We start from the raw sequence: 16,312 nt of genomic DNA on the forward strand, positions 1-16,312 counted from the left end.
AAATTGACAAAAATCAAACAATGGATGTTCCTAAATGCTCTATGAATTAGGAGATAAAGTCACCTGCTGAAAGTGAGAAGGCAGGGCTGGAATTGAGGTTAAGGATTTTAGGAGAAAGCAAAAAGATATAAATATACAAGATCCCAAAGGGGATGAATACAGGAATTGTCAACTAGCAATGAAGACCTGTTTGAATTTGAATAGCAGGAATCTGAAGAGACCAATCAACGTGGTAAAGTAATTTCTCAACCAACATTCAGGAGCCGAGAAGGGCAAGCAAATATTGTATTTTGAAAAGGTTAATCAAGCCTAAGCTTTTGCAAGGAGAGCCTAGAACAGTGGTCGGGAAACTGCGGCTCGTGAGCCACATGCGGCTCTTTGGCCCCTTGAGTGTGGCTCTTCCACAAAATACCACATGCCGACGCGCATGTACAGTGTGATTGAAACTTTATGGCCCATGTGCAGAAGTCGGTTTTCAGCTCTCAAAAGAAATTTCAATCGTTGTACTGTTGATATTTGGCTCTGCTGACTAATGAGTTTGCCGACCACTAGCCTAGAAGATTGTCAAGCAGGGAAAGACTAGGAAGTTCTGGGGAGTATCATCAATCTAATCCTAGTCTAGGAGTAAATTCAAGCTTTCAAAGAAGGCAGTCAATTATTAGAAGAACCTGAAGGGATAGTAACTAAACTGCCACTTCTGTAGGAGTAAGAGAGTTGATGAACAGTAAGTAGGTTGTGGTCAGAGTTACAAAGTTTATAGTTTAAGATACTGGAGAAGAGTTTTAGTGATGCAAAGCTCCAGGGTGTCATTTTAAAAATATATATAGTTTATCAATTTTTTACAGAGAGGAAGAGAGAGGAATAGAGTTAGAAACATTGATGAGAGAGAAACATTGATCAGCTGCCTTCTGCACACCACCTACTAGGGATGTGCCCACAACCAAGGTACATGCCCTTGACCGGATCGAACCTGGGACCCTTCAGTCCACAGGCCAATGCTCTATCCACTGAGCCAAACCAGTCAGGGCTCCAGGGTGTCATTTTAGGAGGCTTATGTAAAGCTGCAGGTCAGTGGTTTAGTGGGGGCTAAGGAACTGTAAGGGTCAGACATCAAGAGGGACATTAACATGAATGTTGGCTCACCCAGGATAGTGATAAGGCAGAGAGTACATTCTCAGCACCCTATTTAATTCATCTAGAATTTGGTTTTTCTGCTGGAGATGTGGTGGGTTAGAGTTCATGATGATGAAGATGAGATAAGACAATAAAAATCTGGACTTCAAAAGGGAAGGATATGCAGTGGGTACAGAAAGTACGTGTTCCATGGTAATGAGGAGCAAGGACATACTGATCCCTGCTACTTCCATAAAAGGTTAAAGAAGTTGCCTGGCCTCACACTGAAATTAATGGTCCTAAAGCAAGAAAAGGAAGAATAGCATCACACATTTTCCTTGTTTTCCCCTCTGCTTCTCTTTCCATGATCCAATAAAAATATTATTAAAATGATGGTATTTCTCAACTTGAAATAATCATTAAAAAAAGAGAAAAGCAGTCTACCATGGCTGTTCAAGATAATAGTAACTACAATTGCAATCACAAGCGTTTTAAGGAATTGGTACTATTCCTGGAGAATTAGTACAATATTGAGAGGGTTCCCTGGTTAGCTCCTACTTTTCAGATCTCAGCTGAAACCTCATTTTCTCAGAGAAGCCTTTTCTGAACTTCCCAAAAGCAAGAAACATCTTCACAGTAGTCATCGCCATTGTTCTTTCATAGTTGCTTGAACTTCAGTGGTTATCCCCACACTATACTGTAAGTTTCATAAAGCAGTGATTTTTTAATTATTTATTTTACATATTCCCAATGTTTGTAAGATTACTCATCACACTGAAATATTTTTGAGTGAACATGGGATGGTATGTGTATAGATTCCCTTAGGGTCCCACAATTCCAAAGTTTTCACATTCAGCATTGGACACGCAAAGTCTAAAATTGCAATTATAGAAGGAGTAGAAAGAGCAAGGCAGGATCATTGAAATTAGCCACTAACTGTATAGTATTTAAAACTATTTAGTGCCCTGGCTGATTTGGCTCAGTGGATAGAGCGTTGGCCTGTGGACTGAAGGGTCCCGGGTTCGATTCTGGTTGGGGGCACATGCCCGGGTTGCGGGCTCGGTCCCCAGTGAGGGATGTGCAGGAGGCAGCCGATCAGTGGTTCTCTCTCATCATTGATGTTTCTGTCTCTCTTTCCCTCTCCCTTCCTCTCTGAAATCAATAAAAATATATTTTAAAAATTTATTTAGTAATATCATAAAAATTATAAATGCACTTTTATGTTGATGGCATTATTGCCCCAAGGAAAAGGAGGAATTCAGATGCTAACCCAGATATAAGTCCCACATTAGACATAACTACTATAACCTACTGGGTCCCTCTGCAGCCAGCATGTATCCGCCAGGCAGATACATTCTGTCCTTGCCATATTTCCCCTCCCAAGTCTTGGAGAAATCAGTGCTAAAGCCTAGATTGCCAAGACCAAGGAGTCACATGGCTAACAGATAGGTTGCTGGGGGTGAGCATATTAATAGTTATCTTCCGTCTGAATGGAAGGTGGAATGTTAAAGCTGGGATGAATAGAGAGCAGGTGCTGACACAGGAGGCAGTGGGGAGGTACTTTGGAGATAGGCTTCTTGGATTAAATCATCACCGGATTAAGCATCTCTGAGTCAAGCAATTGAACAAATATAATAAAGAAATAACTCGGGGCACATAGAGCAACTGATTCCTGCTGCTGTTTGAATTGGGTGTGCACTCTGATCTTCAAATGTTTAATTGACTCAGGTTGTAATAAGACCCCAAGGTAAATATATTTTAATGCATGCAAAGGTTGCTTTAAAGAAAATTATCTAAGTTACAGTAATCACTTAGTGACCTAATGTCTTTCCACGTGTCTCTACAACAACTTGCTAAGATCTTAAGGGAATTTTGACAGCTGAGTTCTGAGCTAAGTTCTGAATTGATAGTTATTTTGGCTTTAAAATACCACTTCAAATTGAATTATATATTAATCATATATAATGTGTTTATTTACACAGAAATCAGTTGGCCTCTTTTTTTTTTTTTTTTTGGAGCAAACACATTTTTAATTAGGAAAAATAATATATACTAAATATATAACATGGTAAAATACTTTAAGCAGTACATGAATAGTAGTAAGTCTCCTTTCTACCCCAGACTCTAGGCACAACAGCTGTTAATAGTTTCTTGCATAGTCTAGAAGTTTTTCATGCATTTTTGAGACTACCGCAATTTTAATACATAATTTCCATTGCTTCTGTTAGCCACAGGAGATACTAAAAAATTGCAAAGCTAATATTTTCACAGATTTAGGTCAGTAGGCCTCTTGACCTATGTCTTGACTGCTGACATTTGAATCTGCTTTCTTACGAGCATTTCTTACTAAGTATAGTCAATGATAACATCTAATTAAGTTACAAGGAGCCCTGCTAATGAAAACTGAGACTTCTTTAGCATGAATGAAATTCATCAGGTTTACTGGTATCATGCTCAATGTTGGCATCATAAGCAACTTCATTTTTTTTCTTAAGTCATTAAATTAATTCCACTGTGCTTAGAGAGTACACACTGAGAGATTTCAATTCTTTGAAATTTGTTCAACTTACTTTATGACCCATCCTATGGTCTTTTGCAGTGGTTGGCAAACTCATTAGTCAACAGAGCCAAATATCAACAGTACAACGGCTGAAATTTCTTTTGAGAGCCAAATTTTTTAAACTTAAACTTTTTCTAACGCCAATTATTCAAAATAGACTCGCCCAGGCCATGGTATTTTTTGGAAGAGCCACACTCAAGGGGCCAAAGAGCCACATGTGGATCGCAAGCCGCAGTTTGCCGACCACTGGTCTATTGGGTTAAATACTCGTGTGCCTTAGAAGAAGGATAAATTCTGTCATTGGTGACTCCCCTCAGCTTGATTATGTCAAGTTGTTAATGCCATTGTTCAGATCTTCTATATCTTGTTTGCCTGCTGGATAAATATATTTTAAAACTAGAGCCAACTGATTTTTAAGAAGTCAGTAGTAGAGTGAGAAAAGAGAATATTCAAAAGAGAGCAACAAGAAAAGCCCAGTGTAAGCAGAAGGAAGGAAATAATAAAGATCAGGGTGGAGATAAATGATATAGAGACCAAAAAAAACAATACAAAAGATCAACAAAAGCAAGAGCTGGTTCTTTGAAAGGATAAACAAGATTGATGAACCTCTAGCCAGGCTCACTAAGAAGCAAAGAGAGAGGACTCAAAATCAGAAATGAAAGAGGAGAAATAACAACAGACCCCACAGAAATACAAAGGATTGTTAAAAAATACTATGAACAACTCTATTCCAACAAATTGGAGAACCTGGAGGAAATGAACATATTCCTAGAAAAATACAACCTTCCAAAACTCAATCAGGAAGAATCTAAACATCTCAATAGGCCAGTAACTATGGAAGAAATTGAAGCAGTCATCAAAAAGATTCCAGCAAACAAAAGCCCGGGGCCAGACGGCTTCACAGGAGAGTTTTACCAAACATTCAAGGAAGAACTAAAACCTATCCTCCTCAGACTATTCCAAAAAATTCAAGAGGAAAGAACACTTCCAAGCTCATTCTATGAAGCCAGCATCACCCTAATACCAACACCAGATAAAGACAACACAATGAAAGAGAATTACAGGCCAATATCCCTCATGAACATAAATGCCAAAATCCTCAACAAAATTCTAGCAAATCAGATCCAGCAGTACATCAGAAAGATCACACACCATGACCAAGTAGGATTTATCCCAGGGATGCAAGGATAGTACAATATCCACAAATCAATAAACGTGATATATCACATAAACAAATTGAGAGATAAAAATTACATAGTCATATCAATTGATGCAGAAAAAGCATTTGACAAAATCCAACACCCTTTCTTGACAAAAACTCTCAGCAAGGTGGGAATAGAAGGATCATACCTCAACATAATAAAAGCCATATATGATAAACCCACAGCCAACATCATACTCAATGGGCAAAAACTAAAACCATTTCCCCTAAGAACAGGAACAAGACAGGGATGCCCACTCTCACCACTCCTGTTCGACATAGTACTGGAAGTATTAGCCATTGTAATTACACAAGAAGAAGAAATACAAGGCATCCAAATTGGAAAAGAAGTAAAACTGTCCTTATTTGCAGATGACATGATACTGTACATAGAAAACCCTAAAGACTCCATCAAAAAACTATTAGACTTAATAAATGAATTCAGCAAGGTAGCAGGATACAAAATTAATGCCAAGAAATATATGGCATTTCTATACACCAATAGTGAACTTACAGAAAGTGAGACTTAAAAAGCAATCCCATTTACCATCGCACCAAAAAAATTAAGATACCTAGGAATAAACTTAACTAAGGAGGTAAAAGACCTATATGCGGAAAACTACAGGACACTGAAAAAAGAGATAGAGGAAGACATAAACAGATGGAGTAACATACCATGTTCATGGATTGGTAGAATCAACATCATTAAAATGTCCATACTACCCAAAGCAATCTATAGATTCAATGCACTCCCCATTAAAATACCAACAGCATATTTCACACACCTAGAAAGAACTCTCCAAAAACTCATCTGGAATAAAAAAAGACCCCGAATAGCCACAGCAATCCTGAGAAAGAAGAACAAAGTAGGTGGGATCTCAATACCAGAATTCAAGCTGTATTACAAAGCCACTGTTCTCAAAACAGCCTGGTACTGGCACAAGAACAGACATATAGACCAATGGAATAGAATAGAGAATCCAGATATCAACCCAAACCACTATGCTCAATTAATATTTGACAAAGGAGGCATGAACATACAATGGAGTCAAGATAGTCTCTTCAACAAATGGTGTTGGGAAAATTGGACAGATACATGCAAAAAAATGAAACTAGATCACCAACTTACACCATACACAAAAATAAACTCAAAATGGGTACAGGACTTAAATATAAGATGGGAAACCATAAAAATACTAGAGGAATCCACAGGCAGAGAAATCTCAGACATATGCCGAAGCAATTTCTTCACCGATACTGCTCCTAGGGTAATGGAAATTAAAGAGAAAATAAACAAATGGGACTACATCAGATTAAAAAGCTTTTCACGGCAAAAGAAACCATCAACAAAACAACAAGAAAGCCCACTATATGGGAGAACATATTTGCAAATGTTATCACTGATAAAGGTTTAATTTCCAACATCTACAGGGAACTTACACAACTTAATAAAAGGAAAATAAATGATCCCATAAAAAAAAAATGGGCAACGGACCTAAATAGAATCTTTTCGAAAGAAGACAGAAGGAAGGCCAAGAGACATATGAAAACATGCTCAAAGTCACTAATTATCTGAGAGATGCAAATCAAAGCAACAATGCGGTACCATCTCATACCTGTCAGAATGGCTACCATCAACAAATCAACAAACGACGAGTGCTGGCAAGGATGCAGAGCAAAAGGAACCCTCGTGCACTGCTGGTGGGAATGCAGACTGGTGCAGCCACTGTGGAGAACAGTATGGAGTTTCCTCAAAAAACTAAAAATGGAACTCCCATCTGACCCAGTAATCCCACTTCTAGGAATATATCCCAAGAAACTAGAAACACCAATCAGAAAGGATATATGCACCCCTATGTTCATAGCATCACAATTCACCATAGCTAAGATTTGGAAATAGCCTAAATGCCCATCAGCAGATGAGTGGATTAGAAAACTATGGTACAATCTACACAATGGAATACTACGCTGCTATAAAAAAGAAGGAATTGTTACCATTTGCAGCAGCATGGATGGACCTGGAGAGCATTATGTTAAGTGAAATAAGCCAGGCAATGAAAGAAAAATACCACATGATCTCAGTCATTTATGGAAAATAAAGAATATTATAACCTGATGAACAAAAAGATAGATACAGAGGCAGTAAAGCACTGAACAGACTATCAAATTACAGCGGGAAGGCTGGGGAGTGTTGGGGAGGGAGGGAACTAGATCAATCAAAGGACTTGTATGCATGCATATAAGCACACCAATGGACACAAGACACTGGGGGGGAGGGATGAGGGCATGTGACAGCGGGTAGGGGAGATTGGGGGAAGGTCAATGGGGACAAAAAAAAAGGAGATATATGTACTACTATATGTAATACTTTAAACAATAAAAAAAAGAGAGTACTCAAGGTTGTCTCCAAGATTTTTGGCCTGAGCAATGGGAAGGATAAGTGCTAATGAAGTGATGGAGAAGAAAGAAAGGAAAAAGATTTACCTCATGTGACTTCTATCCTCCTATACCTCTGTGACCACGGTCTCTTCCTCTGTCCCCCCTCCTCACACCCTGAAGGACTTGGTGCCAAATGAACATGCAGAGATTGTATTTAGCTGTATTATGTGATAATCCAGCACACAGAAAGGTCCTTCATCTCCCTTCTCCCCTCCTTGCTGTGTTTTCCCATGATGCAGCCTGTGGAAGGGCTGGTCTTCTATCAGACCAGAAGAGGTGAGAGGCCATTGAACAAAGACTCATGAAAATCCTGACAAAAACGTGATCCATTTTATTACATGGAGATGGTAAAATTTCACGTAGCAAATATTTCATTAATTTATGTGAACATTGCATAGCCTTAGCATATACCAAACTTTCAACCCACACATGCATTATAATGAAATGTCGCTCAGGCTTGTAAATGTCAGAAAGACTCCGTGTCATTTCTCTACAGTACTGACGCTCAGAAGGAGCTAATTCACACCCTGTCTAGCTTTGCATTTCTATAGTATTACAGGATCTACACAAAACTCAGAAATGTGAGGCCCCTCTAAGAACAACAACAAAAATAAATGAATGTACAGGGGTAGGCAAAAGTAGGTTTACAGTTGTTTGTATGGAAAATAGAATAGGTAATAATACAAGAATAAGCTGTTTCACAGACACAGCTGCAAACGTCCTATTGTCCAGCCCCTGAATGTAAACGTGCGTAGACAGTTATGTTAAAAATCCTTTGGGAAAGTGATTCCACTCCCCAGGTGAGGAGAGGGAGGGTCAACATTGGTAATTGAAACAATCTGTGCTGCGTGACACACAGGGAAGTGAGGATGACAGCAGCGATGGTTGCTTTTATTTTAAAATGGAGCTAATATTTATGACTTACATTTTTTTATTTTAAAAAAGCTTTCTAAACGAACATGATGTACTAGTATCTAATAAAATCAAGGCTAATTGCCTCCCATTTAGAATGCAATATAAAGTTCGGGGTTTTTTTTTGTAAAAACACTGCTCATTCTTAGCTTACTGTGTGTTTGTACACAAACTCCAGAAAGTTATTTGTTTCATTTTTTTCTAGTCAGCGAGAATGTAGGTCTACTTGCATGAAACTGTAGCCCAGCATTGAAGTGGAGTTGCACTGGGAGGGGGGCGGCGTGGAAAGGGGGGACATTCTGTTCTCTGTACACAGTGGGAAGACTGTAGCATCTCCATATTAAGGCAAGGAGCAGTAAGAATACAAAACAAGTCCCAACAATTTACATAAATATTAGAATTTTATTATTTTGTCTACTCAAAGGCTGTATTATCAACAACAAAATTCAGAACTTCTGCCATCTACTTAGAACATGTTTGCATTTTTGTGGCCTGTGCTTTCTGGAAGCTAATAACAACATTATACTTTGGGGTCTGTGGGCTAGCTTGCCCAGGGTTAACACTTGAATGAAAGAGTAAAGTTCAAAAGTTCATACAACCATCCCCCCAAAATCCCAGTTCTGAGAAGGGGATTATTCCATTGCAGCACCCTACTAGTTTAAGACACAAATACAAACAGTAGCATCACAGTTTGTTCCCTGGATCTAAGCTCATCAAAGTCCAAAATATAGTAGGCTGCATTTGTCCTCAGATAACTCAAGTCAATTCTCTGTAAAAGGACTCAGTCCTTCCTTGTTTTTATATCTTCCTTACACTCACCCCTGTACCATGCACAATCCCTCAAAGGAGAGCAGTCTTACAGTCAATAGCATGTTTGTGCTCTTAGTCAAAATCAGAGTAAACCTTGCTTTGGGTTGTTATGCCAAACAATAAGCCAAGAGGTAAGAGAAATAGAAAGTAGGACAAGAAAATCATTGAAGTTGCACCAGGGCTTTGATAGCGCAGCTTAACCTGTACGTGCTCTGAAATCCTCTCTAAACATCTTAAGGACAGGGGACTGCTCTCATCCAACCTCGGGCAATGCTTTCTACACTTACCAAAAAGGTTACAGGCTCACGGGTTATGACTATTATAACCGAATGCTGAGTTTAGAATGTATGCTATGAGTCAAATGTGTAGCCTTTTACTCTTTTTTTAAAATATATTTTTATTGATTTCAGAGAGGAAGGGAGAGGGAGAGAGAGATAGAAACATCAATGATGAGAGAGAATCATTGATTGGCTGCCTCCTGAATGCCCCACACTGGGGAGTAAGCCCGCATCCAGGCATGTGCCCTTGACCGGAATCGAACCTGGAACCTTTCAGTCTACAGGCTGACGCTCTACTCACTGAGCCAAACCAGCTAGGGCTGTAGCCTTTTACTCTTAAAGGACAAATGATAAGAGTCAAATGCATATATGCATAGCCCAGGGACAGACAATAGTGCAGGGAAGGCCTGGGGAAGGGACAGGAGTTGATCAATGGGGGCGGCGTAAAGTATCTGCAATACTTTCAACAATAAAGATAAAAATAAAAATGAAAATACAAATTACAAATAAATTTTAAGTAGAATATTTGAAATAATGGAGTGTGGGATGGACGGAATAGGGATAGTTCTACCTTTTAAACTAAGAGTCAGGTGGCAACATCATTTTTTCTTATTTGTATTTAAAAGTTGGACTTTTCCCGTAAACTAGGAGCAGTTGATAGCTTGTATCATCTAGTTCTCTGATATCAAGTTAGCAAAGGGCTGTTTTCTCTTTGGGATAAATAAGGTTAATAATAGTAACAATAACAGCTAAGTTTTATTAAATGCTTAGTTTTATGTCAAGCTCTTTACTTGAGTGAATTAATGAGTTCTCTCAACAAGCTTATAAGAAATATACTAGTGCTATTCATTTGGCCAAAGAAACCAAATCTCAGAGAAGTCAGGTAACTCTCCCAAATTAATAAGTAGAAAAGCCAGAATCACTTGACATGGGATAAGCATAGATGATAAAGAGCCTCATATCAGTCTGGGTGAGTCTTGCCACCAAATTAGATAAGGCCAGCTCAGGTGCCCTCAAATGAGTTTCCAAACACATTTCTTTTCACAGCTGTCTGGATTTTGAAATTGTAGGAGATAAAGGATTATAGATAAGTGATTTTGAAGTTATAGAAAAGGGAACGGTATTGATGAAATACTTGAAGCATCCATGTTAGGATATGACTCAGCAAATAATAATTAGAAAGTAAAAATGTTTTATAGGATAGGGAAAGACTCATATTTTATGGTGGGAATGTATTTGAAACTGTATATGCAGTATAATCCCAATTTTAAAAAATATTACGTGCATAAAAAGATGCAGATAAAATACTTTGAATGTTAACAGTATTTCTCTCTGAGTGTTGGGGTTATGGTGAATTTTTCTGTTTTATTTATGTCTTAACTATATTTTTCTAATTTTTAAAATGAGTATTTTATCTCTGAAAAAATACATGATTTAAGAAAAAACAAAAAATAAAAAGTAACTATAGTGTAACTTAAAGTGGTTCTCTTGTATTTAAGGTGTTGTTATAAATATAAGTAAGTATTCTTTAACTAAGTATTCTTTAACTCACAGGAAAATAAAGGTCTGAATTTCTTAGTTATTAAGGTGATGAATAGCAACAGTAGTTCACTAAGGAATGTCTTGGAATCACTACCCCTAAGGAAATTTAAATGACTTATAATCCCTGCCTATATGCTTTTATTTATCATAAAGATGTGTTTTATGCTCTAATTTCCTCCTCTAGAAGAAGGCTGACAAATTGGTGATGTGCTATGTGAAGATTAAAGAAGGGAGGAAGGAATGAGAAATTAGCTTTAAGATCTTTCAATGTCCTTTTTACTGTTTTTATCCTGGAATGTGGAGAAAAGATAACACAAAGAAGTACTAACCCACATGTCTGCTCAGTAAAGTGCCCCGTTATTCACATGTTATCTGGAATATATACTGCGACCTTCTTTATGACCCTTCGAGTCTCTTAGCATTTGAGTCCTCAGTCAAAAGTATGGAGCATTGGCTCCTGTAACGTTTCTATCCAGCACATACCCACAGAAAGTTTCTTTTGAAGTTACAGAGAAGTTGCCATGAGTGATTTGGAATCTCCATTCTATAGAGAGACATTGGAATCAAAAGACTCTTAAGACTGTCTCCAGACAGATTCTTCCAGAAGGCACCAAGTGTTCAGTATTTGTTCCGTTTCCCAATCCTGTTGTAAATAACAACTTATGATCTCATCTTATAAGGCCATAGCTAAGAGTTGGTGACTGGTTAGAAGTGAACACCAGGCAGCTATTTTTAGATTCTTAAAGCACAGACCTCTGGCTAACCTATATCAATCCAATGATTCACATTCTCATGGTAAGAAAACACGCAAAAGCCGCTCTCTAATCCTCCCAGATTCTTTCCCCAAACTAAATCTGCTCTAAGCCCCAAGGGTAGGACAACCGACTCCTGGCTAGCTGTCACCAAAAACTTCTAATTGCCGAATGGCTTGATGCAATTCCTTGTTTTCTTTTGTCTTTAGATTGATTCAATTAATACAAACTGGTATATGGGAGGCTCTGGTGATACTGTGTTTTTGTTTTGTTTTATTGATTTCAGAAAGGAAAGAAGAGAGAGAGAGAGAGAGAGAGAGAGAGAGAGAGAGAGAGAGAGAGAGAGACATCAACGATGAGAGAGTATCATTGATTGGCTGCCTCCTACATGCCCCCTACTGGGGATAGAGCCCACAACCTGGGCATGTGCCCTTGACCGGAATCGAACCTGGGACCCTTCAGTCCACAGGCCAGCTCTCTATTCACTGAGACGAACTATCTAGGGTGGTATTCTTAAAGGTAGAAAGAAATCCTATGAAAGGGACGTGATCATTTTTAATGACCTTGAAGTCATTATCAGTAAGAGAAGATAAACTTACCAACGGGTGAAATATGTGGTAGTTGCAGACTCCTTGGATATGGGAAAGCCTGAGCATGTAAAGCTGTAGGTCCTAGAAATATAAATAGTAACCAAGAACCAAAGCCATGCCTTAGCAACACCAGGCGACATTCTGGGCTAAGCTGGGTGTGCTGGAACCTGCCTGCACTGGCTCACTGACGTGACTGTGCTCATTTCTTCCTGACTGCACATTCAGTGATGGCACCGTGGAAGCCTAAAATTGGCATGGTTAGAGTGGTTAAACCACTGAAACCATCAAACGCTAAAAATCAGGGCTCTTTTTTTTTTTTGGAGGCAGTTGTTAAACATTTGCTAGACACAGTCTAAGGTGTAGAGGGCTCAGAATTTTAGTAATGAAATTAGTGGTAGGTATGCTTGTACACTCTTTTAAAGTCAGTGCTGTACAATGACAAGATAAACACTACACGTGAAGCAGGGTGTTATTTCGAGGCATACTCTGATTAATTTAAGATATATATTGTAAACCCTAGAGCACTACTAAAAAATGTTTAATATAAATAATAAGTCAAAAGTAAGGATAAAGCATAAGCATTAAAAAAAAATGCTCAAGTAACCAAAGAGAAGACAGAAAAGGAGGATAAAAGAAAAGAACAGATGGAGCAAATGAAGAGCAACAGTGTGGATGTCAGTCCAACCATATTAATCATGGCAAAATGTGATGATCCAAACATACCAATTAAAAACAGAAATTGTCAGACTGAATTTTTTAAAAGTATCTGCTACTTATAATAAACCCCCTTAATATAAAAGCACAGATAGGCTAAAAGTAAAATGATGAGAAAAGATATACCATGCAAACATCAACAAAAATTGAAGTAGCTATAGTAATATTACACAGAGTTACTTCAGAACAAGAATAGTATCAATGAGGAAATTAGGTAATAATAAATGGGTCAATTCTCCAAGAAGACCTAACAATTCTAAATGTGCACGCCCCTAACCATACAACTTCAACATACATAACAGAGAAATTGACAGTCCTTAAAGGAGGAGATAAACCCACAATGATAGCTTGACGCTTTCCCAGTAACTGCTGGAACAAGTGGACAGGAAATCAGTCAAGATATAGGAGTCATAAGCCACACTATCAACCAACCTGTCAATATAACATCATATTATTGGCATTTATGAAACACTCCATCCAACATATGAATAAGCATTTCTTTCAAGTGCAAATGGAACATTCAACAAGATAGACTATACTCTGGGCCATAAAACAAACTGTCAAGTTTGAAAGAATAGGAACTATACAAAGGATTCCTTCTGACCATAGTAAAATTAAACTAGAAGTCAATAAAATAAATATATCTGGAAAATTCTCCAAATATAGAAATTATAGCTGTAATGAATATCCTCATACATTCATCTTTTCAACTGAATTCTATAGTTTTCTTAAATATGTGATTAAAAAATATGATGACCCCCCTGCAGTACAAAGAAATAATTATTGCCATATGCAGTCTTTTTTGTTGTTGTTATTACTTTGTAGGACTAATTATACCACTTCTAACAATGACTCTTGGCAGAGTTACTGAACTCAATTTGAAAATAAAATTCAAGAAATTTCCCAGCATCAAACTTCACATACCTTTGCTCACACAACAACCTTCTAGCCATCATTTCGACACAGCTCACACTTCCCTGAGAAGCTTTCCTGGACAAGCCTGCCTGCTCCTCATTATGCCACCAAAGTAGACTCCCTTCCTCCACATTCCCATAGCATGCTGCACGTACCTGTCACATCCGGTGTCCTCCTCCTGCTAAGCGTCCACTTGTCCTTCAAACTTCAGCTCCTGGTTCCATGCAAGCATTCCATGACTCCCCGCCCCTACTCACCTTTCCTGGTTAGACACCCCTATTAGACAAACCCAAAGCATTCGGTGATTAGTGTAAGGTTTCTCAACAGCAGCACTACTGAATGGTCTAAGAAGGACTAATGAACAGTACACAGACCAAGAACAGTCAGCATGATTAATAGCATTAATTCAGTGGTGCCCCTCAGAGGACAGTTGGCAATGTCCGGAGACTTCTTTGATTATCACGACTGACATGTGTGTGCTATTGGTATCTCAAGTAGGTAGAGGCCAAGGATACTGCTAAGCACCCTACAATGCACAGGCCAGCCCTGCAAACACAGAGCTTCTAGGTCAAAACTGTCAATAGTGCTACTGTCTGTTGACTCATGTACCAAAATTGTCTGATCCCTGTTTTATGATTAAATCAATCAACAAAATAATTTCTAATGCAGACATGCAATAAAACTGTTTTAATCCATGCTTTCAAGATACAATATGAGAAAGAAGAGGTGCATGTTTTTAAAAAGACAGTTCTATAAAATGAAGTAAATGGAGCATAAAAACTATTCATAATTATAGATTGTCATCTACACATAAACTCTTTATAATTTATTTTAATCAATTTAATTATGCCTCAAACTAAATATAGTATAACAGAAATAAAAACTATAGGAACAAAACTATAAAATGCTACAGAAATAGAGAAAAACATTTTCTACCTATTTTATGATCCACGTTAAAATGCACATAATCAAGAGGGAAGAAGACTCTATATGATCTGTGATCCTACAGATGAAATGGTCTTTTTAATAATAATCAAAGTAATAATTATTTGCAGGAAGATTATCTAGCATAGAAGATGCTAGTAGTGCATAGAATTATTATTTAGAATAAAATGGTTGTCTTTGATATCTTAATTTTTACCGAGAAATATACTCCATTCAAAATTAATCAAAAATGGATTCATTAGATTAACTTTTTATCTAGTACGTGATCTTTAAGAGATTACAAAACCAACACATGCGAATTGAAGATTAGAAGCACATAATTAAATCAATCCTTCGCCACCAGAGCCACCATGACTACTACCCCGATATCTGTATTTCCAGATCTTAACGCTAAGACTATATTCAAAACTCCCACTTAATCCAAAAGGTATCACAGCTGGTTTGTCTATTCAAATAACAAATATTGAATCAAACTTACATCTGGATTTTATGTCCCTCCATTTCTTGTAATAAATCTCAACCTCTTTTTTACAATAATGACTTAAAAAAACAAACAAACAAACAAGCAAACAAAACCCAGTCCATTTATTGCCTGCAGAATAAGCCTGGACTTGGCTGGTTTCTTTGCCATGCTTTCATTGAACTTTAGTCTATATCCTGCATTTCTTATAATTTGCACATTATTGTATAGCCTTAATAAATCTAATTTAAATATTTTTGCCTAGAATAATTCATGAGCAATGGTGTGTACTTCATGCTGCATTAAATATCAAAAGGCTGCATTAAATATCAAAAATATATGATTATCAGCCATTAATGATGCTACAATTAATTGGTTCTCGTACTAAGTTATTTTCTTTTCCTCTCAAGTTTAAAACATAATGTGTGAAGTTTCCTTTTAGCAATTAACCAATGGGCAGTTTCCCATCAACCATTTACTTAATGACTTTGACACCAATTAATAATCCTTCCCTTAATCTATTAATATCACTTGGGTCTGTGAAATTATTTCTTTCTAATTCTACAATCTCTCTTACAATCCTTTTGTTTTATAACTGGCACTTTTCTGTAAAAGAACACTTTTCCTCAAAAATTGAGATATTTGGTTAGCCTGCCACTGAGGATGTTCGCAACAGAATTCCCAGTGGTCGGCAAACTCATTAGTCAACAGAGCCAAATATCAAAAGTACAACGATTGAAATTTCTTTTGAGAGCCAAATTTTTTAAACTTAAACTTCTTCTAATGCCACTTCTTCAAAATAGACTCATCCAGGCCGTGGTATTTTGTGGAAGACCCACACTCAAGGGGCCAAAGAGCCGCATGTGGCTCACGAGCCGCAGTTTGCCTACCACTGCCATAGACCCCTGGTGGGAAGATTTGCAGCACACCTTTGTTAAATAATTTGGAATTATCTAGCTAAATTACTTAAGATTCACACAATCTATGACCCTGCCTTTCCATTTTAGGGATAGCATTTTCCACTTTAGGTATTCTGCACTTAAAAACAGAAATCTATTTTTGAAATTAAACATTTTTTAAA

Source organism: Plecotus auritus (genome assembly GCF_963455305.1).
Source record: "Plecotus auritus genome assembly, chromosome: 7".
Classification (NCBI taxonomy): Eukaryota; Metazoa; Chordata; class Mammalia; order Chiroptera; family Vespertilionidae; genus Plecotus; species Plecotus auritus.